We start from the raw sequence: 9,794 nt of genomic DNA, 5'->3' as shown, positions 1-9,794 counted from the left end.
AATCATGATATGCCATAACCAAAGACCAGTCCATCCCACTAGCCGCTGCCACCTGTCCTTCACCCTCCCTCAGGGTGCATGAGAGGGTGATGGCCAGATGGCTCTTGAGGGCCAAGCAGCATCCTTAGTGCAGCATCCTCCCAACCCCCAGCCTCAGAGCTCCATGCCTGGTCCCAGCTCCACCCTCTGACCCCCTCCTCCCCCATCCTCTCCCATCCACAGTCCAAACCCCTGAGCTCCAGTGCTCGTCAGTGCTGCATGACTGGGCAAACACAGTCCTTCACTAAAATAAATCCCCGTCTCTCCTCCGCAGCTGCCTGGTTTGCAAGACACGCTTAGTCGGTGGCTAAGAGAGCCCTCATCTCTATTGGCAAACACTGTTCATGACATTAAGACGTTCACTGTCACAAAGTGCCAGATCCTGCTCTATCTTTACAGCTTAAATACAAATCTTTAAAAAAAAAAAAATGTTTACATCTGTTTCAGCTACATAGGTGCTAAGTTAAAATGAGGTAATGAGCACTACAAGCCACGGTGATCACTAAAGATAGTGATCACTTATCTAAGTTCTACAGTCGGAGGGCAGCTAGCAAGGAGCAACTGTTATAGTCGGATAATGCCTACAACAGGCCCTAAACAATCTCACAAGGCTGCTCATTTGTCATCGTGCTATCCTATCTCTCTGATATTACATTCAATTAGTTTCAGATACCAGCAGAGCAGGGCGCTTGGCACCAACAATCAATCAAACCCAGTCAATGACAAATTGTCACTCCTCTATTGCTCTCCATATCTAGGCAACAGGCCAACATAACAGTGGAGAGATGATTCAGGACCAAATCTAATGGATGTCTCCACTTGGGGTCATATTACGGCAATGGTTCTTTTTGAGACAAAAACTGAAGGCTCATTATTCAAATCTGTTTGATGCCACCAACAAATGATCATTGTCAGTGGAAAAAAAAGACTAAAAAAAGCACCTTATAGAGCAAACAGCAGAGATGTGTCTTTGACTGCTTGTTTAAGAGACAGGCCCAACTGTAGAAATCTGAGTGGTAGCACAGATGTTGGAGTCCCAATGAACAGGTTGGTAGATCAGGGAGGGTATGGTTACAGTGACCTTGGGCATATGTCCACCTAAACATCCAGGGTTGGAGAAGCCATTGTAGAAAAAAATGCAAATTGTTTATTTATTCTTTTCGTGGTGCTTTGGTAATCTTCAGGATAAAACTAAAACATACATAATGAAACATAACTCTTTCAGGTCATCTGAACGTAGTGTTTTCAGTGGGAGAAATGTGACTTCTTCAGTCTCAGCTGACCTATAAACGATCAAGGAACTGACCTCACAGCCCATTGTTCATTCAGTGGGCTAGTGTCAGTCATTGTACAAATGTACTGTTTGTAAGGCTGGGGAAACCTGCAGTCAGCTGAGACTGAAGAAGTCACTTGGATTTGTGCTGAAACGTTTCTCCCACTGAAAACAGAATCAACCTTTTGGGATTTACTTGCCTGGATGATTGAGCATGCATCAAGAACTCTTTCAGCTCCAAGTATTATCAAAAAAGTAGGCTTTCCCATCTCATATTTTCTTCATTCATTTTGTGGGCTGAGCATGTACTACAGACAAATCTACTTTGAAACTATTTTTACTGCCCAGAGTCACACAGAGAATACCTCAGTTTATTTAATAAAACCTTCAACTGATATTAACTGCATATCTAACCTGCTTCAGGCATGCTTACTGTAGTAGCTAAAGAAAAGTGTCATTGAGCTACTATTCTTCACCATCTGCCACTGTGAAGATGGACGGATGGATCAATAGATGTTCACACAGCTTACTGGGACTTAAAAAAAATTAACTGAAACCAAGTCTGGTATACTACTGCTATTAAATAAGAGTGCAACTATCCACCATAACAATAATGGTTAGGTCTTTATTTCTGCATGTGTCATGGTATGCTGCTTCCATAAACAGCTGAAACTAAACAAAACACTGTCAGCCCAACTACTATAGGGTCAGTATCCTATCAACAAGTCTCATTGAACCGTTTTAAAGCTGGCATTACTAGAGGCTGTCATCTGTGGAAAGGAAACTCTAAAGTTCGCTAACCAGGTCTCTCCCACTGTGTATAAACTGTGTCCTGAGATTGCGGATTAAGTCCACCCTATGAAGAAAATAAACAAAAGCCATGCAGCGTTTCCCACTCCTCTGTGACTCTTAGCTAATTATGAGGCTGTTAGAGAATAACTGCAGCAGATCAACACACGCATCCACTGTAAACACCTCATTATCCTACAGAACCCCACCCAACCATATCAAACACTCCTTAATGAGCAGTCAGAATAGCTGGTGAAAATAAATACATAATTTCCAGCGGCTCTGATTGAGCAATTAGTGTCAGAATCCTTTTCATTCTCATGTAGCTGAATCAATAAGAGATTCCATTACACAATGCTCTCCGTCACTTTCTGAATGCCCTTCATCATCTCTCGGACTTGCTAGTGAGAGGGCGGAGGTTAAGATCTAATGTCAAACCAGTAATGAAATCTTGCCCACTTTTTCAATTAGTGTCTTTTTGACTGTCGGCTTGAGGCTGGTGCATTTTCTCAGCATAATGAATCCTGATTTGGGTTCTGTCTCTGTGGATAATAGAAATGTTGGAAGCGCTGCTTTCTCACCCAACATGTAGAAAGCTTTAAAGCATGGCTAAGAAAAACAGATTTAAGTCAACACTGCCTGAACCTTTACCATATGTTTGACATTTGTGTTGTAAATCTGTAATGTCTCAACAATCAAGTGTGAGGTCAGGATATAAATCAGCCAGCAGTTCAATAACAGAGAATTCAGTGTTTCATTAGCACTCTCTCAGAAGTGAGGCTGTATGGGAGACTGGGATATCCCACCTACCAGCAGACGCAACAGAATTGTTAATCAAAGATCAGCTTCTCCTCTTTTGTTGCTCTTCAATAAATTAAGCATGCCTGTCTAGACCTCTAGTTCCCAATCACTGAAATCTCTACAACCTAATTTCACGCTGGCTCACACAATTCTGTGTTACAGAGCAGAAACAATGCATGAATTCAAAATGATGAATATGTGCTGCAAAGTGATGTTGTCAGAGGAAACCCAACTTTTATCAAAAATGTGGGGCAACATTTTCAGAGTTACACATTACTAGAGCAGGGCGATATGACCAAAAATATTTATCACGATATACATTTGAAAACTTGCGATAACGATATAACTGACGATATAATTGACACTAGACAAAATACTTTACAACTCCACAACTTTATTAGTGCAAAAAACCCCATCAATGTATTTTCACTTAAACAAGCAGCTGTTTTTTTATGTGCATTAAAGTTATATAAAAATGTAACAGTGCAAATTCCTCGCTGACAGTTTAACCAAAAGGCATTTCCAGTGGAAACTGGCCGACATATCCTCAGCAAAACTATGAATAATATCCACAAAACTTAAAAAGAGGTTATACACACACAATATGGTAATATTATGTTGAAGCACAGTACGTATCACTCCGCCAGGCGCCTGCATACGATAGCCGTAATGCTCCGACAATCCATCAAGCGGTGCGGGTTCGTAGCTTACCAAAGTCGTACTAAAACATTTGACAGATTTTCAAGCGCCGTGTACCACATAAAATCGTTTCGAGGTCAGTAAACACAACCAGAATTCATACATAAGGCACACTGGATTATAAGGAACACTGTCGATTTTAAGAAAAATCAAAGGATTGATTTTAAGTGTGCCGTATTTTCCAAACAACACAGTAATAACGACGGCCCGCTAGCATGCTCTACCAGAAATAGTGCTTTGTTGTGTATCTGACGGACGAAAGCTAAACCAGTTACACACCACTGAAGTTACACCATTTTTACAAACCAATTCTGGTTCATCCGTTTCGTTTAACGATCCACTTTCGCTCTTGTCATTCTGTGTCGCCGCCATGTGCGTATGTAAACATAGGCACTGCGCATGCGCGTTTTACCCCTATTCTATCGCGATATTTCATTTTCCTATCGTTGCCCAAAATTACACCGGTATTACCGTGAACGGTATGATATGGCCCAGCCCTACACATTACATTCTCATGGTTATAAAATTACCCGTGTCTGTGTTAGAGGCAGCTTTTGACTCCCATAAGATGTTATGTTAATTACAGTTTTAGCTGAGACCTAATGGAGAGGTCGTCGTCTGTCCAAGGATCATCAGATAAAACTTTTAATGTGACTTAATTTTATGGCAGTGTTGAACCTTCCACTTCCACTTGTAGATTCTTCAATGTTGTTAAAGCGTTAAGGATGAAACAACAGTGGTACAGCACTGACTTCCTGTTCTTCAATATCCTTCAGTGGTATGCCAGAAAAGGAAAAATCAATTTCCATCCAGTAAAACTTTGTAAGAACTAATTAACCAAATGGCTTCTGCAAAAATGCTGCAAAGTAACAGTACATTTGCAATCCTTTCTTGCAGTTGGACAATTCCTAAAACTAAAGCTCTAACCTCAAGGAGTTCATGTTCAGTGAATAGCAAGTGGCTACATAAGGACAGGTTTCTGATAGTAACAAAAAAAAACAGTATTTCTCTTTAATAAAACATTGCAATACAATAAAATACATCCATGATTCTCCAGTACTTCCCCTTTGTACGTCCATGATTGCTACTCAGTGAACATTAATATATGAAGCAGGGGACATGTGACATAGTACATCTACAAAGAGAACAAAATCCAATTACCTCCTGCTGGGAAGAGTATCACATATAGGATCTTGAACTCACATAGCCTAGGTAATTGCTAGGGGACATTGAATCTCTGCATGAAAGCCTGAGGTAATTCTCTGACAATGGATAGCCGTGTGTCAACGTTACTACATCAGTGCTTTCAATTTATGTAAGTTGCTTGATGTCCATTAAGAGGGAAGGTGAATATTGGCCCAGTGTAGCGTAACCTTTCTCCTTAGGGACGGCCAAGCGTCTGGCCTGCTCTGTTTTCCAATTGATGATGCCGTCATGTATGCAGCTGGCTTCTAATGAACTAGAAGTGTCACTGCTGAGAACTCACTGAGCATGCAAAGGAAAAAAAAAAAATCAAATCATTATGAATGATATCAGGGTTAGTTACCATAGCAGCAATGAAGCACATGGAAAAATCCAGGTAGGATTTTATATACCCCCAACCCCCACCCCCAGATGTCTGCTAATTGGCAAGACTTTCTTCTCATAGATGCACCACCCCATCTCACCTACTGCCTGGACATCTTCCTCTTTTTTATACCGCTTTGTATCAGAGATATAATGAGGAGAGATAACTTTTAAGGGGCAACACTTTTTATAACCTTATTTTTGGGGCAAAGTCAGCAGCAACTTTTTAGGTTTTATGACTGGTACATCAATATACACAGTTTCTCTGTCCTGAGGATTATTGAGTTAAATCAATTTGTTATATACACAGGGTATGTCAATATAAAGTTATATACTTACAATGTTCACAAGTGCTCAATGTGTGCCCCTCTGGACACATGGCATGGCACAATGCAATTGCCAAACTCAACTGTCATATACTTTTGCGAGTATGTCTGGAGTCAGTACAGCCACTGCTGTTGTTATGCTCCCTGCGAATCCCCTCTCTCAGTACGTGTTTCATGTGATACACCTTGCTTCCATAAGGACTTTGCACTGCTCACCTGATTTGTGTAAAAATGGCCGTGAATGGCCAAAGACTAAAGTCTGGCAGCCCAGCAGAGGCACAGTGATCTAGAAGCTCCCTCTCAGACCACTTTAATCACAATATGCAGAAAGGTTCTTATGGATTTTTGGCTTCAAGGTCCTCGTCTTGCTCGTTGTGTCACTTAGCATCCAGCGAGATACTCGGTAGCCTGGGAAACTGGAAAACAGCAGCTGGGACTTCGGTTGGATCAATTAATATTCATGTTCTACATATTCCCATGTGTCTAATTTAACACACCTGATCAAATCAATAATTTATGGGGTGACAAGAGGACATTGGATAAACAGGAAAGGAAACGGACCTCCTTCTTAAACCTGATCCCTGGTGCACCTATGGCAGGAATCTGACAGATCTGTACACAATTTGAAACTGAAACCTCGACAGCTGTCCAGTTCTCAGCTGCTCTGGATGGTTGCTGCAGTATCCTGGAACACAGACGCGATCCCCAACCCGGAGAATTTGGGGAGCCCTCCTCTTGTCTCTTAGCTATAAACACATTGCAAACGGTGTGCTGAGTGTAAGATGAATACTCTGAACCATAAGTCAGTCGAGTCCCTGCCCATTGCAGCAGACCAGGAGAAATTCACTCTGCCTCCCATCCTTAAATGAAGACTAATGCACTCTAAATCAGACATCTATTTAGCCTGCACAGGTCCGTCACCTGGTGCCTGTTCCAATCTGTCAGACCCGTGCAGTGTCCCAGGCAAATGAGAATATCAGCTCATCTCTATCTCCACACAAAAGGAGGCTTTTTTTTTTTTTAAATGTCCTACAGAGGACAACATAATCATTCATCTAAAAATCAAACCCTTACCAGCTTACAACAGCACTACATCAACATCATGCAGAAAATGCGGAGCGAAGCTGAAACAGGGAAAATTGCGTTGTGGTATTAAGTGCTCTATCAATCTCAGCGCAGCAGACTGCTGAAGTAACTCTAAATAACCACAAAGCAGGGAAGAGGCCTCAAAGAGGAACCCACAGCCTCCTTGATGATTTCACTGATTGTTAGCTTTAAATCAATCATGCTTTGCTTCCCTTGCCTCCACAGTTTGTTTCCTCAAGAGTGTCAGGCAGACCTCTGAATCTCCTCCATGACAAAATGAATACTTTTTTTTGCTCATGCATTGAATCAAACATTTTTACTAAAGGAGACAGCAACAGGTTTGTTTCCCTTATTGACGTCTCATGCATCGCCCCGCCAAAAGTCAACTGTTAAAGCATGGCTTGACTGTAAGCTTGCATACCCTCACACAGCCTTGTTGTACAGTAAAGCCAACAGAAACCCACGCAGGCAGATACACACTCACCCTTTTCTGGTCCTCCAATCCATGCAGCACAGGCTTCCTCCTCTGGTGCTGTTGTGGGCTAGCCTCTGCTCCTGCCTCCATCTTTCCATAAGTAACTGAGTACTCACTCGGACTATCCCACAGCTAAATATCCCACCTTTTTAACAGGGAATGAAGGGAAATACCTGCTCAGAGTATTTCAGTCCCCTTCCCACTTAATTTCCACTTATGGTTCATGAATGTCTCTTTAAAGGGAAAAAAAAAAAGAACAATTGTCCTTCTTATCAGCTTTGCTTCATTAAAAAGAGAACACCGAGCCTCTGAGGGGATCCAACCTCAGCCACATGCTCCGTCTCAGACATAGTGTTTCTTGATGGTTTCTCTTTGAGGTTCCAGATCCCGAGGGGCTGACCTGAAGTGAGCATCAGGGCTGAGATGGGGAACTGGAAACAACCAGGAGGAGCCCCTCTCCTAAAAACATCACAGCAGCAAGAGACCTTTGCTCTTGAAGAAGGCTGTGATCCTCATGGTCTTCTCTGCTGCTATTATAAACAACCACAAAAATGTCGGCAGGTTTCAGTTTCTTTGCAGCAAAAGGAGTCCACCCCCCCAGAAAAGAACATCCAGAAAAATCTGATGTGGAGGAGCTGGTGTCACTCACAGCTCCGCGGTCACATGTGTGGCACCTTGCAGTAAATAAGAGAAGAAGAAAACAGAGGAGACCGTGGTGACAAACTCATGTTTCAGCATCTTTACACACACGACCAAATTGCAGCCATACATGGGCTAACGTATGACAACGACACATTTCGGAATCATTTAGTTTCCTGCTGACTGCTCAGCGATCACACGCTACAACCTATACTCTGAGTACATTTCAAGGCGCACAAACCGCCAGCTAATTGCTGCAGGTGTGGGCTTTTTAACCCTATCCCGCCAAGTAAAAAAAAAAAAGAAAAGAAAAGAAAAGAAAAGAAAAAAACTTAATAAAACACAATTTGGTAACTTTCTAAGGGTCTTTTAAACATGCTGTATACTTTCTGGACACAAAGCTGCCAAAGCTACACTTTGACAACAGATACACGTTAACTCGAGAGTTACAACAAACTGAACAAATTGCTTGCCGAAGGTTTGAGCTACTGCAGCATCCCTGCAGGAGAATCTGCGAGAGCTCACAGGCTGCCTGACACACCGGCTGCTGCTCTGAGCTCTCTGGAAACTGGTAGCAGTTGATTGCTTTAAATAAACGAGGAGAAGAAATTCAATGAAAGAAATGAATCTGGTGTAAGATATGGAGCTCACCCCGCTCTCCTCTGCTTTTTTTTGCCTTCCCCGTGGAGGATGGTACCTGCCTCGTGCGCAGCGCTGTCCGTTCCTCTGGTTGCAAGCGGAGCAGCCCGCTGCCTCATTCACGTGCCGTCGGAAATGTTGTTACTTGCGTGGGATGGATAGCAAAATGTCCGTGAAGGTTCTCAGTCATCCTGGTCATTTAAGGAACTTGGAACTGAAGAAGCTTCTCGGATGAGAGGTGAAACGTCTTCAAGCAACTTAAAGAAGTCCAGACGCTTTTCTTTCCAAGCTCCTTAGACTACGATGGATAGCAAAACTGCTAGAATGCGTGAAAATGAGATCTCCTCGTAGGCTATATTATTTGCAACCAAAATACTTTTGTCTTAAAAAGAGAGCTCATAATGCGTTTACAATGATGAAAATGACTTTTAAGTGCTTCTGTATTCGAGTTAGCCTCTGTTTTACACATTCCTGTCTGTCATGTAAAACTTACGTATTATTATTGTTATCATTATCATTATTATTATTATTATTATTATCATAGGCCCGCAGTTTTGAGGATGGCATTTTAAGTCTGTTGTTACAGATGCTGCGATACTTAGCGATCAAACAGTTAGGTTTTTCTTTTCTTTTTTTTTTTTTAGTCAAAACGGTTCTTTTACTGTGTTTTACTAATGGACATGGATGCCATCATTTACGACGAGCACCTGAAGGCAGCATCAAGGTCCCGCTCGCTCGCTCTCTCAGCCTTGGCATTACGTCACGCGGTGCTTCAAGCTCCGATGTTTTCTCTCAACATCCTTGAAGGCGGCCGTAGGTTTCCATGGTTACCCCGGTAGGTAGTGCTTGGTTGCCACCTAATGGGGAATTAGAGGCATGGCAAGCGCTAATAACTGGTAATTGTACTTTTTTAGTCTACATTCCTAACTTGAATTGCCAACTCGACGAATTATTAGAAAGTCAGACTTTATTGATCCACACTGGAAAATTCAGATACCAGTCATTAAATTTAGACTCACTTTTATTAGTTGGAACATCAAAGTGATATAAAGAATTCCAGTATATTACACATTCTTCAGAAATGAATACTATGGAATAAGATTTTAAGGGTTTTTGTTGTTTTGTTTTTTTGTTTTGTTTTTTTACTTTTAGTTAAGCAAACGACCTAACACTAAATAAATAAAATCAGATTTTTTCAGTTTATTTTTTATTTACTTTTTAAGGATGTGTATATCCTGTTCTTACAACCTGGAACTGATTACTGGTAGGCTGGTGAGTGTTTCTGATGATCCACTGGGTCATTACACAGCTGCTTATGAAATCTGCTTAACTATGGGAGGAACTTTGGACTTCACACACCATCCCCTCAAAGAACCATTGTAGTTCATCAGCGTTACTTGGTAAATGGACTGGTTCTTATATAGCACATTTCTATTCTATCTGAGCATTCAAAGTACTTTGC

General features: G+C 41.7%; 1 long non-coding RNA gene across 1 annotated transcript; it reads right to left on the bottom strand.

Annotated features, from left to right (window-relative positions):
* Positions 1-4,045: 4,045 nt before the first annotated feature.
* On the bottom strand, positions 4,046-8,490 carry LOC102079376 (uncharacterized). The gene is made up of 3 exons (XR_267022.4): positions 8,345-8,490; positions 7,064-7,728; positions 4,046-5,086 (listed from the first exon to the last, which is right to left on the bottom strand). It is a non-coding gene; the product is annotated as an uncharacterized LOC102079376 (long non-coding RNA).
* Positions 8,491-9,794: the final 1,304 nt, after the last annotated feature.

The sequence above is a fragment of the Oreochromis niloticus genome, linkage group LG1 (assembly GCF_001858045.2).
Source record: "Oreochromis niloticus isolate F11D_XX linkage group LG1, O_niloticus_UMD_NMBU, whole genome shotgun sequence".
NCBI classification, from domain to species: domain Eukaryota; kingdom Metazoa; phylum Chordata; class Actinopteri; order Cichliformes; family Cichlidae; genus Oreochromis; species Oreochromis niloticus.
This window is presented reverse-complemented; position numbering and strand designations above follow the sequence as displayed.